Raw genomic sequence first — 21,759 nt, 5'->3', positions numbered from 1 at the left:
AAGTTCACGAGTTTTAAACACCCATTTACATCTGTGAACATAAATAGTGAAACAAGTTGTAAAATTCACTTTGTATTTACAAAAAAAGTTCAGAGGCACACTCTTTTGCGTAGTTGAACAGCTCACCATAACAAGTAAACAACAGGCTGTCCCCTGTGAATGATGCAGGAGCCCTGTGGGCCAATCGATAACAACATGTATAATCCTTTCATCATCAACAGCAGACCAGCCGTGTATGAATCATGACCTTTCAACCTAAAAAAAAGAAGTACGCTTTGATCATCTTCAAACACAAAACACAGTCAAGAAGCTGCTTCACTCGAGGTTTGTCCAAACGAGATGAGTAACGTCTGATGTGAGTCTTACAGCCTCCACCGCCCCCGGCAGGGCAGACGGCCACGCACTCCCCCGGGAGGCCCCCCTTCCTCTTAATGCAAAATACAACAAGGAGTCTTAGACTTTTCCATGAATAACATAAAGAGAAAGGCATTTAAGAAGGTAGTTATGAGGGGACAATGAATACAGAATAAAATAAAATCCCCTTTTTTAAATGAGCGTTTAAGAGGAGTCCTATCAAAATAATTTTCAAATTATGTAAGAATTGAAAAATGTATTTGTAAATATGGAGGGATTTATTAAGAACAATTCTATCAAATAATAAGCAAATATTGTTCAAAGGTTGTTTAAAAATGTGTGTTTTACAAAAGACACAAAAAGCACATTCAAATATTTCAATCAGAAAAACATTTTTCACTTACCTACTTCTTTTATCGTTATACTATATCAATGCTTAAGTCTTTATATTAATTCAGTTTATATTGTCCTCATAAATACAAGGTAACAGAATGCTTTGTAACTATTTCCATGACTGGGTGGTCCTTCAGTAAAGGGAAAGAAATACCACAAGATTTTACTGCCTTAGGTGATGTGTCATTTGGAAAAACATGTCCTTACAGTCATAATGACTTTTGTTACTGTTATCAGGATTCCTGCTCTTAATTAATGACACTCCAGTGTCTGTCCTCTGTTGCCATGGACAACAACCAAACTCTGGGTTGGTTTGTTCTGAATCTGTGATTCTCAATTGTTTAGGCTTGAAAAGTCAGGAACATTTGTTTGTCTAGTTCATCACATGGTGGAGATGTCTACTAGCTGTGACAAATGTTACCAAATGACAGATGGATTACCTTCATCAGTCAGTCATTCAGCAATTCACTGGAAAGTCAGATCAAGAGTCTATAGGCATGCTAGTTCCTCTGTGAGGTTGAAGATTGGCACAGCTGAAATTTCATTAATAGTAATGCCAGCAAGATAACATGCTCCGCCTAACGATGCCTAGTATGTTACCATTTGAGGTAGCTTTAAGCACAAAGTGCAGTAGAGTCTGGTTCGTTTCATAAAAGTGTTTTCTCGAAGACGAGTGTGTTGATGAAACTGAAGTTTTGATATAAGGTCAAAAGTTCAGAGAAGTTACTAAAATGTTCCTCAAGGGGGCAAATGTATGTTCATTTAATTATAGCAAACTATCCGATAGTTATCAAAAAATATTCCCCAAAAACAATCAGAGAAGTAAACTTCAGTGTGGAATAAGAGGGGAAGTCAGAGTTTCACCAAAGTCTTTAGGATTTATTGTTCTGGAACCAACAGAACAATAAATCCTCTGATGGAAATCCATCACGTAGTAATTGAGACTCACCACAACATTTTAATTCAGTGCAACAGAAAAAATCTCTGTCTGCAGTGCTGTCCTGAAATTTGTCCATGGATGCATTGATTGTCATGGAGGATATTTATTTTTAGGCTGTAGTCGGTCTACATATAGTCATGTTAGTTTATCCCAGCTCAGGTTATTCTCCAAGCAGGTCAAGTTTCATTATCTTGAGAATTGTTGGCATATGAAATCACACAGTGAGAGATTGGGAAGCATGTCACTGATTAAAACCTGTACAGAACTTTACAAAGCCTGAAATCAGCTCATTAAAAGTGTTTCATTTCCAAAGTTGTGATGTGAGTAAAGAATAATTAACAATAGAAGTCCTTCTCTCATATTGTTGTGCTGTGAAAGCAGCTGGTGTGCGACTGATGCAGGTCTGAGTGATAACTAGCGGCTCATCATTTCCCGAACATTTCATAAGCATGACACCTAATTTGTTTTCTGTTGTGAAACGTCCACTGACGCTTGTTTTTCAAATGATATATAATTATGAATTATGATTATGAGCTGTTAGGAACATAAACTTGATAATTAAAGCAGGAAAGGAGACAGACAGTGTTGATGATGATGGCGCTGAGATGGGTGTGGATAAAAACTCACTGATTTGCATTTCAGAGCTGGTGTCCAAAATGTGGCATTTTAGTTGTTGAATTGTTGACCTTTGATTGAAGTGACCTCAAGAGGCCTTGTTTGTAATGTCACCGTTTATGCAGCAGCTTCAAACTGACAGTTTGGTCGTTATGACCTTTAAGAAGGGCTGTAATGTCCTTTTTTCTTTAAAATTAATGATAGAATTTTAGCTTTATACTTTGGGTAACTTAGCATTTGCAGAGGGGATTGCAGGGTATCTCATGATACGATACATGGCGTGGTCCAACAATATTACTTTATAGTGATTCTTCAATAACTGATGTGTTGTAGGACAATCATATCACAATATCTGATTGACTGAAGATTGCATAATTAATAAAGACGGCAGTGACAGCTGTCAATCATTATATCACTGTTTTCTTCTTCTTCTTCTTTTATCCCACTCTTAACTTTTTTAACCAGTTAACCTCCATTCACATTACCCTCAGTCACGTCTTAACCCCGATGTGAGGAGTCATGAAGTAGTGACGCTATGAGTTAAATTACCAGGCATATCTGTTCAGAGTGTCGTATTTGTTTCGAATGAAAGTATTGGTAATTGGCACAAGCGTTTCCATGATTGTTCCTCAGGAGTCAGCACAATGATATGTTTCCATAGCAACATTTTGTCCCACACCGACTTAGTAAATCAAATAATTAGGGTGTCTACGTAGATTCCATAATATGAGGCGTGTCAAAGACAGTCTTAAGGTAAAACAAAATAATTTAAAAAAAATTAAAAGTCAAACACAAATCATTGTAACACCCTCCTGAGGCTATCAATAACAGATATGTTACCTTATAAATTATATCCAAGGGTGTGAAGCCAGGAAATGTGTATCTAATTTTTAAAACAAGACAACTGCTATGAATCTAGACATTATTTTCATTCAGTTCAAAAAATATTCTTTGGCTTGCAGTTAACTCCTTGAATTTATTCCAGAGGCCAAAAAAAAAAATCCGAACAGGGTCTCATTGTAACGGGGCAGATTAACACGGGGGATTCTTCATTTGTACAAGCCACAGCTATCAGTGCTGCTGGTAAACATAAAGCAGGTGGAGGTTACAGCTTCTTCTTTAAAAGGACAGTTTAACATGATGACACCACGCTGCCGAGAGATAAATCTGCTCCGACCTCCAGCTCAGTCAGACTTGAGGGATCCTATTAACTTTCAACATGGACTTTCACTACAGGTAAAGCACCACCTTTCTGAAATCTGCTGCTTTCCTCATAAACAACGTGTCTATTTTTGGTTTTAAGTTTTAAAAAAAAGCTTAGAAGTTCCTGCTCTGCACTGTTTGGAGATCAAATAATGAGACTGGAACTTGTGCAGTCGGAGTTCTTTGGTTCTTAATTTGACAAAGTTAGAGTTTTGTAAGTGGTGCTCTTATCGTTGTCAGTTCAGCTGTTTTTCTCTCCTGCTTGTTCTAAATTAACTTCTGCTGCTGCTAATTAAAAACTGAAATGTGTCATGCACTCCTGTGCAGCTGAGGATTTGTTTTTGAAGACCTTGACAGCAGGATGATTGTTACAGACACTGAAGAGGCTTCGTGAGTGAGATCCTGTTTTAATCATAGTTTGGCTGTGGGGTTTTTAGAAAACATGAGAGTGGTACCAAAGTCTCCAAATCAATACACAAAATGTTTTGACCCTGTTACGGTCCATTTATTTCTCATTGTTTTTCATGTCATGTCTTATTGGTAGACGGTAAAACTCATGTTGATTTCAGGACTCGTCGATCAACAACACTTGAGCTTCTGCCCGAAAACCTGCAACATTTTTGACTTACCCATGAACCTTAGCTGTACTTTATTTTCATGACAATCCAAAAATGTTAGCATGCTTGGGTGCTAAAGGAAGATTGTGAACATGCTTTAAATGACATCTGTTATGAATGTATGTGTTAGCTAAGTACGAGAGCATGTTGCTCTAATGTTTTAGAAACAAGTCTCTCAACTGCTCGCCTTCAAATTAACCAACCCTGTTGCCTGCGACCACGTCACCTCTGTCCTCTGATGGCAACCTGATGTTTCCATCACTCTCCTCGCACCGGATCTGAGGTTGACAGGACCTTGTCCATAGCTGAATCCCTCCCTCTGGAAGTCTTTATCCAAACAAGTCCAACACAGACTGAACTAAGCGGTCAACATTTGAATCACAACACAGCTTTCGGGTGCCTGTTAGCGCAGTAGGTTGAGTATATATATACAATATAAGAGGCTTCAGGTTTGGCCACAGGTTCGACTCCCAGCCTCTGCCCTGTGTAGCACGTCGACCCCTCTCCACTGTCCCCCAATTCTTGTTGCTCTTCAACTGTCTAATCAAAGAAGACTAAAAATTAAAGCTTAGATTTTCAAAGCAATTATGTTTTTTTTAGAATATTGTGTGAATTTCTACGAGTTTCTTTACCTTGTAAATAGTGAAAAGTGGGTATATTCATGAAGTGTATCATGATTCTATAACTGGTGAGTCTGCCGTTCCTAACTACAGCTTTACAAAGAGAGCAACTTTGCTATAATATCTTGTTCTGTAAATATTAAACTAATTTAATTTAATAAGAAAAATACCTCAAAGGACCCTTTCCACTTGAGATATTAAACTGCAAATTATAAAGTGCAAACTACTTGTATGAGTTTGTGACTTATAAACCCCTAATTCCCAGGAAAAAAGCGTCTGACTTCAATTAAAAAAATATCTTTTATGACCTCACTGAAGCCAAACGTGGAGAGCATAATTAGCAGAAACAAGCTGGAATTCATTTAAAAAGCAATCAGCCAGAATCAACTTAATTTGTAGACTTTTAAACAACCAATATTTTGCAAGCCAAAACAAACCCTCTCTTTCACACACCGACAGAGGGGTTAAAGGAAGGCCAAATTACAAAAAAAATATTGTTTGTTGTAATAAGGGAGCGGAGGAGCACAGAAGGGAAATGGCACATTATCAGTGATACACAGCTCTGCAGCTCTCAGCCGTCAGAGCTGTCAACACATCACTATTAGGCTGCATTATTCATCAGCCATTTGCCACTCTGGCAGCAGACACACACATACATACATACAGAACATTCACACACGCACGCACACACACACACACACACACACACACACACACACATATATATATAAACCATATCCCCAGTCGAGAGCTGAATGTCCTGGAGCAAAAAAAGCTTGCTGGAATAAATAAAGGGGAGGGATCTGCTGACCTGATAAGTAACATTTGAAAGCAGATGTCTGTGAGAGGAGAAAGTGACTTCACCGTCTACAACAGGTAATGTGTTTACCTGTGACTATTATAATGGGACAACACAGCTGAAAAGAGACTGTTGTGGCCAATTTAAAGCTGAGATAAGGTGCGGTTAGAAGCTGCTTTGGCAGGTGCAAAAATAAAAAAACAGAAGCACCAGACAGCTGGGGGGACAGACAGAGAAATCAATTTGCTTATTTTGTTTAAGCAGAAAAACACATTTTTTTCCTCAAAGAGGACAAACAAAGGTGTCCGGAGGTCTGGCTCAACGCTGCCTGGCCCTCACTGCTGCCGCTGTCTTGAAAATAGAACATAATAATCAAAAGTGTTTGGGCACAGATAGACATGTTTTGAAAAAGTTCTCATTTAAATGCTTCTTTTTCGTGCCCACTCCAACAAAAAGCAAACAAGTGATGCAGAAGTGATTTGGACTGACATGCTAGGACATTGCGGCGCTACCAGCGCAGGGCAATGAAGGGTGTAGGAGAAATGAAGTCAGACACTCAGAGCAGGGTCTAAGTAAATAATCCCTCAAGTCTGACTGAGCCGGAGCTTATTGTGCTTTACCTGCTGGGCGCCGGAGGCTACAGAGCGGTGGAGAGCTGTCCGGGAACAGGGAGAGACTCATCTACCTCCGACTCTGTTCAATAACTCGCACTTGACATTCACAGCAGGGGAGCTGTCCATGTGTGCGAGAAAATCTGCACTGACGACCGCTTTAGACGAACTGTGCGTTATAATGCTTCTGCAGCTGCACAAATTTGATACGACACCTGTCAGGAACACTTAGTGAAATGTAACTCAGCTCTATTGTGAGAAGTTGATCCTCTGTCCGGAAGGAAATCAGTTTGACTCTAAATACTGTTTTATGTCAGGCCAAAGTCAATTCTAATACAATGTTAGACAAACACAAATATTCACTTGAAAACATACATATATACTCAAATATAAGACACCTGCTGTGTCCTGCTGGGTTTACATGAGCACCTGGTCCCACATTGGACGGATCACATTCAATTAAAATCAAACTCAGGTTCAGAGACAAGGCCATTTATCATGACGACGGTATTTAAGGAATAACGGGACTTTGTGTTTATTTGACTATTGACTTTTCTGCCCTCCTGTGTCTGTACTCTAACATGAAGTGACAGAAAGCAGCTAAGCATACCACAAAAACTGGAAACAAGGGGAAACAGGTAGCCTTCATTTTGTGCCATAACTCTGCCATATTATTAAGGCAATCGTTTGTTCAAAGTGCAAAAAAAAAACAAAAGGAATTAATTATCGATCAGGGGATAATATGCCCTATTATTACTTGGCCAAGCACAATAACTTTTGAGATACAACATTTTAGTAAGCGAGCATTAGATGTCCTGGCAGGTGGATTTTGTTATGTTTAACAGAGGCAGGCCTTCTGTTTCCCCATCTAGGTTCTTAATGCGTAGCTAAACTAAAGCCTGGTGTACACTGTACCATTGTATAAAGTCTAGCCGGACTTAAAAAATAAATGCTCAACTGAACCCCAATTTATCAGGGAGTCAGGAATTTAAATGTTGTTCCATGTCTGCTGCTACGTCAATAATCCCAGGTTTGCTAACAAATTCACCTTATCAACTATTTTAACAAATGAGGTAATGTGTTTTCAGATTTTTCTATATTGTCGTTTTTATTGTCATTTTCAATGAATATATTTTTTTAAATATAGTTTGTTCTTTTATACCTACGTTTTATTTCCTAATAAATCAAAATTATGACTCCTGACAGACGTTATCATTTCAGCTTTTCGTACAACTTACTATTTTATTATAACTTGAATTCAACCAGCAATGCATCGTCTCTTTTACAATAGAAACCTGCTCAAAATTCCAGCATATTCCATCATATATAGTCACACACTGCATTAAACCATATTCACTAATCATTCTTTAATCCCTTTAATTAGTATAAATGTATTCAGGGTTTGCTCCAGGGTTTAACCACAATTTAAAACCATAAAGGGAGTCTGTTGTTTTGTGTTTGTTAGGTTATAAAACCCACCACACGTTCAACCAAATTTAGACGAGTCAGAACTTCAATGTCTAGACTTTTGTCTTGAAAATCAACCAAATGATTTCTTCTTTGTTCCTTTAACCCACAATCGATATCTTACAGATATCTGTAGTTTTATGAAGCAGTGCAACTTAAGCACTCTATAACACAAGGTAACTATATAGTGCTCTATAAATAAAGTTCATTTAAATAAAGTATGCTGAAGAGCTGGATTAGTGCAGTACCTTCGGTTCTTTAAAACCAGGTCTGTTTGAGCTTGATATGTAGACCCTCGCCCTCCCACACATCTGACCAGAGTTATTTCAGACGCAATCTTTATCAAGCATTCCATTCGTCCAATGAGGAAAGACACTTGATCTTGTTCTCTCTCTCACTCTCCTACTCTGCCACAAAGAAAAGTACCACTGAAGCAGAGCAACAGTTGTATGTTTCTAAAGCACCATCCAACCATTGCATGCAAACATAATGCTTTTGTAAAGCAGGGCTTCTTCACCAGAAGTACCAGTTTAATATTGATCCAGACTCAGTAACATGAACAACAGACGTTGCATCTTTCCCTCTGGTTGACAGTTTTTCCTCTTGGCAGCATGTAGCCAGCATGATGCAAATGACTGTTTGGTATTAATTGATTATTTCAAACAACAATAGACCGTGAGACGAGTCGTTGTGTTTGCCCATGGGCGAGTTTCTGCGGAGAGGAACAACACACCGTGTCACCTCGTGTCTCTGAAGCAGCTGGGAAGCCCCTGGGACATCACAGTGACAAAATCCCAAGAACAGCCGTCAGGTTAAAAAAAAAACAGGCTTTTTTTTTTCACTAACATTTTTCCTTCCACAGAGCACAGAAGTTTATTTAAATGAAGGGAATAAGCAATGCAGCCGTGTTGGTTTGTTGAGGCGTTTCTTAATTCTGCTTAAAGGCTTAATGAAGCATCAGGGTGACCTCCACACTTAGACACACAGCTGTATGAAGAGACTATTTGCTTTATTTAAACCTACTTTTGTTTACTTTAGCAGTGAAACAGTTAATTACCCTGACCACTGATGCAGAGAAGTTCAATCTTTACTTTGGATAATGTGCAGTCACAAAAGAAGCTCACTGCTGGTTCCTGTTTCAGATGCTCTCCCCTTATTTTGGGTAAAGACTCTAACTTGACGTTGCGGGAGGCCTGGGTTCGATTCCAACACTCAGCACTTTGCCGCATGTCATTCCCTACTTTCTCCAACTATGGACTTTTATTTTTTAGTTTGAATCATTTCAAAGGCATCATATCTAAATCAATATTTCGACATGATAGCAGTGCCTTCAGTCTAAAATATTGAAACAACTACCAGGTGGACAGCTGTCATTTTTATATTGACATTCATGATCCCAAGAGTATAAATCCAAAAGAGTTGATGACCACTTTTTTTTTTTTTTGCCTATAGAGCCACCATGGCACAGATTTTTTTGTTGTTGTTGTTGATTAAATTTCTTAACAACTTTAAGGTGGACACACTATACGACACACGTTCATGGTGGCTAGAGGATGACTCAAAAAACATTTCCATTCCTCAGTTTTTGGCTGTTCATGAGAGCTGCCTTTTTATTGATTTTTTCATTCGTTTGGTCTGAAGTCTTTTTACTGTCATAGTTAAGTGTCATGTGTTCTTTTAATTTAGTGTTTTGTTGTGTTTATGTTTAACCGCAGTTTGGTGAACTTTTATCGTTTTGTAAATCTGCTTTATGAATACATTTGGATTGGAAATGTTGTAACAATTGTCAACAACTAGTTGATGACCAAATTACTGAAAACTGCATCAGCTGTATTTAGAGCTAATAAACAGCTATCAGCAAGCTAACACGCTAACTAAGATTGTGACAATAATAAACATTTTACTTGCTAAACATCAGAATGTTAGAATTCTAACTTGAGCCAAAAGGCAACTGGACTTGGTTGAAGATCTTGAACACGTTTCACCCTCTCCTCCAAAATGCTTCTTCAGTTCAAAACTAACTGGTGGGCGGAGCTAGACCTCTGTGGATCATTAGCAGGAGAAGTGAAACATCTTCAAGATCTTCAACCTAGCTCGGTTGCCTTCTGGCTGAAGCTTCCTATTTACCATGACCTGATGACTGAGAACCTACACAGATATTACGAGACTCCTATTTGGATAAAAATGCTCAAAATGCTTTAACACGTCTGAAAAGTTAGCAATATGTTTGACTAGGGCTGAAAATGTAACCAATCTGAATGCATTGCTAACATAATAAATCTTTACTTGACCAAAATTTACTGATATTGCTGTTAGAGACTGAATGCGTTCTAAAAAATGTACCAAGTAGGACACTGTGGATGGTCTTCAGCTGTTTTTAAGAGTTCTTATGAGTCCTTCCTGTACAAGAATGTACTGTACATGAAGTGCCTCGACAAAGAGGTGGAACACTCCTTCAACCCTGCAGTGATAATGTCTGTTCCCAGAAAAGGAATTTCCCCCCGTTTTCTATCAGGGTCATCAATAATGGAATACGTTTTTTGTTATTTACCAAAACCATTTGTGAATGCAGGTCAAGAGGTTTTGTTCTGGTTTGATGAACCACAAATTGTTCCACTGGATTAAACACAGCATGATAAGAATCAGGTGATATTAAGGTTCATCTTCTGGTGATATAAAAAGACATTAATTGTACTTTAATGAATTTGCTTATTCTCCACATGAAATATCTCTCAGTTCTTACAGCAAAAGCTCCAGACATCCTACAGTGTCCTCAACATCCTCTCTTTAGTGACTTTTAGCTTCCGCCCTCAGATATAGATTATAGTAGGCAAAGTCCAACAGGTAGAAAATATTAGTGGCTGACTGATTAGTCGGCCAGTTGATAATATTGGCCACATGTGAGTATCGGTATCGGCTTATGAGTATCATTGTATTAAACTAGCAGTTCTCTTTCACCAGCAGAGGGCACTATACGGATAACGACATATCGGTCTGTCCCAAGTTTTAGTGTCTGAATATATGCGTCTGTGTTTTTGTTCTCCTGGCTGCAAAACACATTTCCCTTCAGGGATGAAAAAAAGGTATATTTTATCTTCAGAGTAATTAAAAAAAAAGGTTGAAGGACAAATCTGTCATACTATTCAGTTAGGGTCTTGTCAACAGTTTGATCTGTGAATTCTGCATTTCTCTTTCTTCGTTCAGAGCACAGTCATGTTGGGTAGAAAGCCAAATGCATTCGCTTCACACAAACAGAGGATTGTTTAAGTTGCCATAATAAAATAAACCACAAAACCATATAACCGAATGCCACAAGTAATCTTGTTCACCAGGTGCAGGAAATACAACAATGTCTATTCAAGCTTTGTGGACAAACTTGGTTCTATAAGCTACAGTAAATCATTAGAGACATTTATTTGAACTGAAGGACCCAACACCGTGCAGCTGACTATTTAAAGAATGATTGACAGGTGCAAACAATGTCTCAATCAACACAAGTGTGAGTCCTTAATCTAATGAAATCAGACTGACTAGTTACAGGAGCTGCACTCTTGAAGGGAAAAATAAAGAAAATGAACCCCCAACTCTAAGAACACCAGGTGTGTTGAAACCAACGACACGTTCAGACAAATTATTCAAGGAGCAGTTTTTGTCCAAAAGAGTGTGAAACAAAGTTTGCATTGAATTTCTGCATCTGTAGCTGCATTCAAACTTTGTTTGTCAGAATAAACAAGTCTGCTTTCTTCACAGTGAAGCTATAAACAATATATCTACTTCCATCTTCTTTCCTGGGATCAGGTTTCCTCTGGAAGAGTATAAAACTGTCACTGCCCATTTGTCAGTGTATGGCTCTGCTGACCCTAAAAGATGTGGCTGGCGATATTGTATTTTTTTTCTTACTGTGTGTTTGAAAAGACCAAAACCAACCAATAGTTTCTTTCTAGAAGGAATTGTCTGCAGAGATGGATGCGGTATTGGCTGATATATCTTATTCTACTGTCCTATACAGCTCCATTGTTGTCCAAAATCTGCTGAAAGCCAGCCCCACTCTGTGTGCCTAACATTTCCAATCTCTCTTCAGCTGTCCTTTTACAATAAAGGCAAAATGGACCCAGTGTAGCTGACTTTCATTACAGCAAACACAACATAGTTTATTTTAACTCAGTCCTACACACAAAATCATGCTGTCACGAAGTTTCACCAAATGTGTATTAATCCACATCTGAAAATAGTCCCCACAAATATACTCTTTATACTCCTGTTTGAAGCTCTCATTCAAAGCTACTGTCATTATGAAACAGACAATGAAATGAATACTGATGCCTCCATATGATCCACAAAAGCTATAAAAAAAAAAGTTTTTGTTTTTTTTAAAGATTTATTTTGGTGATTTTTGTGTCTTTATTGTAGAGCTAGGAAAGTGGATAGAGTCAGAAAGCAGGGTGAGAGAGAGTAGGGGAATGACATGTGGAAAAGGACCCACAGGTGGGATTTGAACCTGGGCAGCCCGCTTACAGGACCACAGCCTCCGTACATGGCGTATGTGCACCAACCACCTTTCCGCTGGTGCCCCATATAGTTGTTTTTTAATGCCTGTTAAGGGTGACACTGGGTTGGTGTCAGATAAGGTTATTAATGCATCCTGCAGAAATAGCCCGTGTTGACATGTTTCACAGCAGATATTCACAGGAAGTGACACGTGTCACTGTTAAAGGAAAGCTGGATGAGCTTTTTGGTCAGTCAATATTTTAGAATGTGCAAAATCATGAAGGCACTTATCTTGCTCTGTGAGAGCTACAATAGTGACAGATCTTTTTTCACAGCTTACTAATTATTAAAATAATTAGTCTAAAATCTGTCACCTTTCAGAAGCCTGAGGTTAGATGTCACAATAAACAGTGTTAGAAAGCTTTAGTGCAGTGTAAGACTTAGACTGTATGTTAACAACATTTGACATCAGCTTTAAGATTCCACAGTGACGGCTTCAAGCTGTTACATTCCCTTTCTCTTTCACCAGTGGGCTTTCATCTGTTGTGGATTACATGACTCACTAATAAACAAGGGTTTATTTCTGGGAAGTCGTTTTATTATTTTTATTAAGAATTTCAAAAATCATTTCCCCAAACCTCCCTCGCTGCACTGTGAATCATTTTCCATTTTCTTGATTCAAACAGGAATCCCATGAGACAGTTTGTTAAATTGCTTTCTTTATTTTCTCCTCTCATGTGTAACGCTATCTTTTCTTGGGGATTAGTCATTGTACTGTAGTCCTTTAGGGTCCTGACGATATTAGACTTCAGTCGATCTGGCTCTCATTGTTCTAGGTTCTTTGCTGTTCTTCTCTTGTCTTACGTCCTGCATCACACTCAGTCATGGCTCTGTCCACTATTTCTCTCTCTGACCCTTTCACACGTTCTTCCTCTCCTCTTCCACTCTCTCTGCTGTACTGTGTGTTCTGACCCTGTGCTCTCTGCTGTCACCTCTCCCCTGAGTTAATGTACTTGTTGTCCTCCTGAAACAGATGTCAGTACCAGTCAAGTGAGCGGACAGAGGGCTGGTAAAAAAAAAAAAAGAAAAAGTCATGACAGAGAACTCCCCGTGTGGAGGCTGATGTCCAGCCAAACAGCCGACAGTCATGGCATTTTAGAGAGAGGGTTTTGTAGAGTGAAGTATCCACTGAAAAGCTAATGTTTGGTTCAGTGAGTTTTCAGCCACTGGAGTCAAAACGTGATTCATTTTAGAGAGAAACAAGTACACCAACAAAACCATAACATGCTGAAAACACCACAGTCGAGTTTAAACGTATTCTTAACCTTCCCTGAAGTGTCCCGGAAAAATGTCAGAGCATCAAAGCGTGCAGATGATGATGATACATTTATTCAGCAGCACTGTCATCACCACTCAGCCTTTTCTAATGAGAGAGCGCACGCAGCCTGTGAAGTGCAATATCTGCCTGTTCTGGGTTGGCAAATGTCAGGATAATCAAGCGACCTGCACGGCAAAAACTCCAGTGTAATATCAGCTAAAAATGGAGGTGAGGCTGTAAAATGGGCCTCATTAACCTCAGAAAATGCTGCAGATGGAGAAAGCAGCAGATTTATAACGGTTATTAAGTCCGCCCAAAGTCCGGATTCTGCTACGTCTTCAGCTTTCTTAAAGTTGGTCTGATGTTTTTGTTCAAATTAACTTCCCGTTACCTTCTGAAGATGGGCGATAATGAATGTTTGCACTATTTAATCAAAAGTAAAAACCTGCATTCAGACTGAGCATGAGTTCTTGAATTAAATGTAAATGTTTGTCTGGTTTAAGGCTTCAGGATCTCAACACACTAGACATGAGAACTGCAGGGTAACTAACGATACGATATCAAGCAATACACTATAGAATGCCCACGAAAACAATTATATCGCAATACAGAGATCCTGTAATAATGTGATGAAACATCACGATATCTGAAGAATATAAAATGCCCCTAAAAGGTAAAGTGCAGGATTAATGTATTTATTTACTACGTTTTGGTGTCAGCTTCACATCTTATCATGCTTCGTCTCGTGACGTCTTTTTTTACTGCTGTCGAGCATTATCCTGCTTTCTCCTTCACTTACTCTGCCGTCTTCTTCTTCTTCTTCTTCCAGTCCGCTGCTATCTACTTTGGCCAATCATCAACTGCTCACGTTAACCTCATTCATGTCATAAGCGCCACCATGCGTCATGAAGTGGTGATGCTTTGAGTCAAATTAGCAGGAAAATCTGTTAAGATAACCTTTATTTAAAACAAAATATCTATAATTGGGGATTTATTTTTAGCGTGCCAAGACCCTCAATGACGATATCTAGTCCTTCACTCACAACACATATTTTGAAAAACTTATAGCAATATCCAAATATGGAAAAAATTGCATGCACTGTTCTTGAATAAAGTACAAATCCTTTATAAAACTTCATAGTCAAATGTTGAAATGTAGACAAATCGTGTTAAAAACACGCTGCGTTACAACAACACACAGAAATGAGAACTGCTGTCTTCAGGGTTTTATACATCCATGTAACAAGATGAGAGTGACAGATCTACACAGGTGGAAGTTGAAGATTTACATTAATAAGAACACTAACTCAGATAGTGTACTCACATAGATTGTATTTGAAATTGTAATATATTCAGTGTATTGACCTTGTTACACCTCATAAGGGGATGTGGGACTTTTAATACGCTCTATAAACTGCAGCAAGTCACAGCATAGCTTCCAGGTGAGCAGCATGATAACATTAGGCAGCAAATGAGTGAGCACATCACTGATGGTTTAAGTGCAGCTCGAATTTTGAAATGTTAGTAATTGGGTCAGAGCTGTTGGGCAGGCTATGGCGTACAGAGCTATGAACCTGCCTCAACGCAAAGAAAGGTTTCTGCTTGTTTGGATTTGTGCATGTTATTGTTTTTTGTTTTTTTTTAAACTTACCAGGACATGGAAATTACTTTTTTTTAAAACCCTCCATACCTTGTCTATTAAAGGTCGAGCTAACTAGTCTTAGCCTTCATGCTAACTGACAATGATGATGGTGTGATCAGCGCATAAATCACTATTGATTGGTCAGGCAAAAAACAACAACAACCGAGATGCCAATCTTGCAAGAAGTAAGCAAAAATGAAAACTGATTATCAATGCTAGATCTAAAAAAAAAAAAAAGTTTCGTTTATGTTGACTTTTGCTTCTTAGAGCTCACTAAAGCTAAAAAAAGAGAACCATTTATGGACTTCATGTAATGTGCCCTTCCATTGACATCTGTCTGTGCTTTCTCTGCATTTTGTAAAGTTTCAATATTGACTTAAAGAAGGTATTTCAAAATGTGCATATTGTTTGAGCGCTACTTGGCAATGAGAGAGAATGTAATCTAATATTGTGATCACGATCCTATTATGTATGAAGAAAGCAAATATTTACATAATTGTGTAATTACATGGGACTTCAGTTATAATTAACAAATCTGTTTAAATTTGAGATGAATGATTCTGATAAGATAATAATCAGAATGACATAAACTCATGTTTATGTGATTATTTCAGAACCAGAATCAGACATACTTTATGAAGCCCAGAGGGGAAGTTTTGTATTTCTAAAACTAACACCCATCTTTTAAACACTTTATATTCAGGACTCTGTTGTGTTGACACTGAGGGGAGCCAATATGTCAAAGGTCATTGTATTTTTAGTTACGGTATATGAATCAAACTTACATATGACAGCAGGAATCTGAATTAAAGACACTCTGGACAAGTTGTTTCATGTCATGTCTTGTCATGTTCCACCCTGCAGAGTATCTGTGCTGTCAGCCACTGTGTTCACTGACACTATGTGGAGAACATCCATCAACCTGCCCCACAATAAATACCAGACCCCATGTTGGGTTCAGAAAAGAAAAACACCAAAACATCCAAATGTGCAACCAGATGATACTAAATGGTGATACCCCCGCAAAAACATTTTTTCCCTCCTTCTCCACCTCCCTCCTGCATCCTCCTCCTCTCCTGGAGCTCAGACAGGTTTCCACTGATCTCCTCGTCTCCGCCTGGCAACCAGGTCTTGAATTATTCTCTCAGTGCAGAAAAAGCAACTGATGCTCTTATGCCCACCACCACCCCGGCAGTTTTCTCTCATTAATTTCGCAGCACCCCAGTGAGTCTGAGGCGAAGTCTCACGCACTTACATCTTAATCCTTTTATTTTCATGTCCGGGAGAATGTGTCCAGATTGTTTGTTTAACATGCAATCTGTCGCTGTCTCTATGCAGGAAAAAACTTGGCAAAAGGACGCCTTATCTACATATTCGATTGCATTAAATCCTTGTTATGATTCCGAAGAGAAAGCCGTTCTGAATGTATTACAGTGCTGCACAGAGCTTTGATGATGAACCATAATTAACTCTGTGCTTAAGCCTAAAATAGCGCCCCGCCAGGTGCCACTACCTTTGAGGAAAAGATCCAAAGTCTGAGTTTCTCTGAAAACTTTTGACATAGTAAAAATATCCTATTCCTAATTTTCTACATCCCCAAGGAGAAAAGATCATAATTCTACCATAGGATGAAAATAACGATGTATGATGTTGTTTCCATTTATTCCTTTAATTGAGTTCAACTGATTCCACTCGAATGCCTCAAAAGTGAGTCGCAGCCAGAAGCGGTCTGCCTGCGCTCACAGTTGTTTCCCCACACAATTACCGCCCACATATAATTTCTCCGTCTCAGTCACACTAGGGCTAAAACTTCAAAGCAAATTCTCTTCTGTTTGGTCTGAAACAGCCGGGCAGATATTTCAAACTGATTACATAACCTCGTTTCTCATTTTAAAAGACAAAGCCAGATTAGTCAACTGGAGCTCGGCAGTGAATCAAAGTGTGCCACACACGCTAAGCACATTTTCGCTTACATTTCGGGTTATTTAGCTGACATATTAATCCTAAGCAGTGAACAATGAGTGGAGCAGGATATTCCTACTTGGATTCCAAACGATTTCAGCATTTTTAGTTTGAAATATAGCTGATGTATTGTGTCAGTACTGTGCATTTTCTGTATTTAGTGTGTGCCCCAAATTGTCTTATTGTCTAGGTAAGAAACAATCTAAATCAACAAATGGTGAGACTAGTGTTGTCACGATACCAGGATTTTAAACTTCAATATGATACCAGTGAAAATCTAAATGTTGGTATACCTGCTTTGATACTGCAGCAACAAAGACAGAAGGCATCAAACATTGGGTAATTCCTTGTTCTCAATTATCAACAGCACACACAGCCATGCAGCTCTCTGAGGGTGCACTCCTCAGAGAGCTGCCTCAGACTGTAAATAAGAAGCTGGTTTGGTTTTAATATCACATATTGGTATGTAGACTGCTGCTTTGAAGCATTTTGGCCCAAGACATAAAGGTTGAGGAGGGGAGCATTCTAGGCTGTCCTTCTTTTCAATAAAACAGCTTCAAAGGAATTTAGTACATGGCACGGTATTGTTACAAATTCGACCCCCACCACGTTATTCACAGATTAAAACATTTCCATTACTTCCTTTTACCATATAAATAATGAGCCTAAAACCAACAGCCTGTCGACAATCTGAAATGACCAACTTATTTTTTTTTTTTATATTATTAGCCAGAAACAAGTTTTTGCGAGCCAGCTTGGAGAGTTTGCGGATATCCTGGCATCCTGTGTCTCTCCACCGAAGCACCGGGCTGCTGTCTCCCTAATGTAACTTTGCCTCTCCTGAATTGTGCCCCCGTTGCTTTTGCCGAAGCATTATTGTCTTCATTTACTGAGGTTAAGAATGCATGCTGAGAGTGCCTTTTGAGGAAACTGTAACTGGCCTGCTGCGCTGATACACTTTATTTTGAACTCTTATGGCTCATTACAGTTCAAATGTAATATTTCTTCCACAGGTCGGAATGAATATTCAAATTTATAAGAATCCTATGGGCATACAGATTGCTATTCAAATTATCATGCCTGATTGACAGGCCTCAAAAGTAAATATCAGGACAATATCATCAAAGAGATTACAGGTAGTACTTGTTCACAGGGGGCGCAAAACCTAATCACAATTCATCCTCAAAGGAACAAGAATTTCTAAATCTAATGCATGACAATCAATGCAACCACTAGAGTGTAACTCATGGTGGATCCTGAGAAAAAGTAGAGGGATCACCAGAGCAACGAGTTCATCATCAGGGCTACAAGAATGTCTGTAAATAAATGTTCAAGTAGGCCAATCCTAAGTGGTGGACAGACTGAACAGCCATGCAGCTATCAAGGCTAAATATTCCAGGTCCTTCCTGCAGCTGTGTGATAGCAGAAGACTTCATTATAACGTCCAATATGCAAACAGCAATAAACAGTGTTTAAAAAAAAGACAAACTCCTACATGAAGGGGTATAACCAATCAAAACGACAGACTCACAGCCACCAAACAGCCCCTGTATGTACCAAACATCACGTACGCCCTCTCCCACATGGGTGACCCGTGGGCTGGTGTAATGAGTGTGTGCTGTGGTGTCATGGAAACAGGCCACCTGTCAACCAGCAACCTTTCCACAACCCACCTGTCACCTGTCAACCACTCTGCATTTTAATTTTTTTTGGAGGGGGGTTGAAACACAGGCGCTGTGAACTGCAGGTTTGAATTATAATTGACTTTGTGAGAAAAGAAAAAAACTGCAACAACAATAACAAAAGGAACTCTGAAAGCCTCCACTGCTGATACAAACAGAAGATCAATATGAACACTTCATACCAGCTGAATACTTCCATTTCTTTGACTGTAAAGCATTTAATTCACTGCTTCTCACGGTTTGACAGCTCTTAACAAAACACAAGTTTAAATTCAGTGTGTATTTTTAGCACTTTATGTTTTTTTGTATTTCTTGTCCTTGACAACAAACTGGCCCGCTAAGCAGCATGTATGAGTCTGACATGATGGCATTCATTAGTGGCCAATTTTAGATTTAGTTCATCTAGGTTCAAGTTGCAACTTGAAAAAATCTGCCAACTTGATCAAATTACCACAAGAACTGAATAGACGACGGCTACATACACCAGATGATCTGGTTTCAGATGCACTTATATACAATCACTGCTTTTCTTGATGTTATGTCATTTACATGTCTGTCATTACAACAATTTACTGACTTATCAATCAATCAATCTTTATTTGTAAAGCGCCAATTCAAGAGAAATGTTATCTAAAGCCACTTTACAAAGGAGCAGGTCTAGGACAGTACTTATATAGACCCGACATTAATCCACCATGAGCACAGAACTTGGCAACATTTAGCAAAGTTACAGTGACAAGAAAAAACTGCATTGAGGCAGAAACCTCAAGTAGAACCAGACTCAATGGTGGAGAGACATCTGTCACGAGTCAGGGGGCTGAGAAAGGGAAATAAGAGAAGGTGCCTCTGAGAAAAACCCTGACAGATTGATAATAAATTAAACAATAACTAATTGCAGCCATAATTCAGGTCTGAATATAAACGATTGTACTAGGGGCGGGTGTGGCTCAGCCGGTCGTCTCTTAAGGAGGGTCCTGGGCTTGATCCCCAGCTCCTGCAGCCACATGTCCGATGTGTCCTTTGGCAAGACACTTAACCCCAAATTGCGCCTTGTGAATGGTAATGAGATTAGCTAATGCTGATGGACACTTTACGTATCAGCCGTCAATGTTGTGCTTTGCCTCTGTTCAATGCCTGTCAGCACCTGTGTGTCCAATCGGACTCAACGCTGACTGACATTGATTCCTCCTTTCTAAATCCTTGCTTGTGTTGTTCTTACTCTCTGATGTACGTCGCTTTAGACAAAAGCATCTGCTAAGTGAATTGTAGAATTGAAGAATTGTATCAGCCTGTGTGAGTGGGTGTGAATTCACCATTTACGACAACCATTGTACAACTGCATGCAAGAAATGATTTATATTCACTTTGGTACTTTGCTGTGAAGTTTCACAAGTCAACATTTTTGTGCATTTCACGGAATAGTATCTTGATGAAAAGCAACCTGAACTTCATGGTCTATAATCCTTTAAGCTTCCCTTCTCAACGCGCTGACAAAAAAGCCTGGAGTAAAAAACACTCCGTCTTTATCCCTGACCCGAATGGAGAACTTTAGTACACTTCAGAGTAAACAGCATTTGTTTTGGAACAAGAGAAGAGTCTGATTCATGTATTATTCAAGCGTCTTTAAGATGAAAGCCTCATGCAGGTTGAGAGGTTTATCTTATCAGACTTTTTGGTAAGCAACATAAAGAAAAGGCTTTACTACAAAACACCTTAAAGTCTCCTCGCCCCCTAAAAGTGAATCAAAGATGGTAACTTGGCAGCTTTGTCTGCTAAAGCAATATCACTGTGCACAACAGCCGCAAACCATTTATGAAGATTTGGCAGAAAAAGATAATTAAGAAAACATCGAAGGTCAGAGGAAGTCTGAAGAAGTTTTGTTAAAGCAAGTCATTTTTTTATAGCTGCAAATATAGGAGAGAAAACTTTCAGGAATAGAAAACAGTCAAGTCTAAAAGATCTGCAGCTTCTTCAACATGTTCATGTGAGCCAGTCCAAGACCAGGGGAGTAAAACCGAGGATTAGCAAAACAGATGAGGACCAACTTAAGCGATTTCTCCAGGGATAGAGAACAAGACAAAGACCTAAGCTGTAGAATTACACACAGAACCACTGATTATCATTGATCTAAAGCTCAATAATCAATTAATCTCACTTGTACTGTTGAATAATTTAGAGCAGAGCCGCACCTCAGAGAGCTTCACAATAGGGAGTAATCCCGTTCAAAAGTCCAATAACCGTGATACTATTAAGCTCTCGCTGGCTGCTCAGGCTGCTCTTAAGCTACACCGGGTCTCCCCTCTCTCACAGTAAAGAAGATTTACGGCTCGGCAAAAAGAAATGTGTTACGACCTTAATATGCAAAAACCCCCTCTTGCTCCCACAATGCAGCAGTGCTCAAGGTTTTTACAGGAGGCTTACAGCACACGCCGCTGTGGTTTTTATATTTTCATGTTCATCGTGCCACATTACAGAGATGATAAATGATTCTGCACACAAATCAGAAATCTGAGAGGTGTGAAAGACAGAATAATGAAGTGATTACTCTTCCTTTAAAGTGGAATACGTTTACTAATTTGACACATTTACACAACACCACCTTTCTTATGGACTTACATTCCATTTTGAAAATCATGCACATGCACACTTTCGGTTTATCTGTACATCTTTGAGTGGTGTAAGGTGACTGAGTACAGGAAGGAAACGCGTTCATCATGAAGGACATTCACAATGCACTTTGGTGACAAACACTGAATGTAAACATGACTTGACATTCCTGCAACATGGATCAGAAATGGCAACGTCTGAGTCATAACTCTGGATTCACCAACATGACAAATGTATTCATAGATTCAGTGTGACGTGCACTTTCAGAAAATATAATTGTCAACGTCCATCGGCAACAAACATCTTTGGATGTGCTTTGAACTCAGAGAAAAGAAGCTCCTTGTTCCGTCTCTAATGTCTTCAAATTAAAATGTTTTTTTTTTGTTACTTTGATATCAAAGCGATTCATTGATCCAAGAACTGCTAATGGCTAATTTAGCA

The 21,759-nt window shown here is 39.0% G+C and overlaps 1 protein-coding gene across 1 annotated transcript in view; it reads right to left on the bottom strand.

Annotated features, from left to right (window-relative positions):
• Nucleotides 1-21,759, bottom strand: part of st6galnac3 (ST6 (alpha-N-acetyl-neuraminyl-2,3-beta-galactosyl-1,3)-N-acetylgalactosaminide alpha-2,6-sialyltransferase 3) — a 79,771-nt gene that overhangs the window by 5,139 nt on the left and 52,873 nt on the right. The window lies entirely within an intron of this gene.

The sequence above is a fragment of the Labrus mixtus genome, chromosome 8 (assembly GCF_963584025.1).
Source record: "Labrus mixtus chromosome 8, fLabMix1.1, whole genome shotgun sequence".
In the NCBI taxonomy this organism is placed as follows: domain Eukaryota; kingdom Metazoa; phylum Chordata; class Actinopteri; order Labriformes; family Labridae; genus Labrus; species Labrus mixtus.
This window is presented reverse-complemented; position numbering and strand designations above follow the sequence as displayed.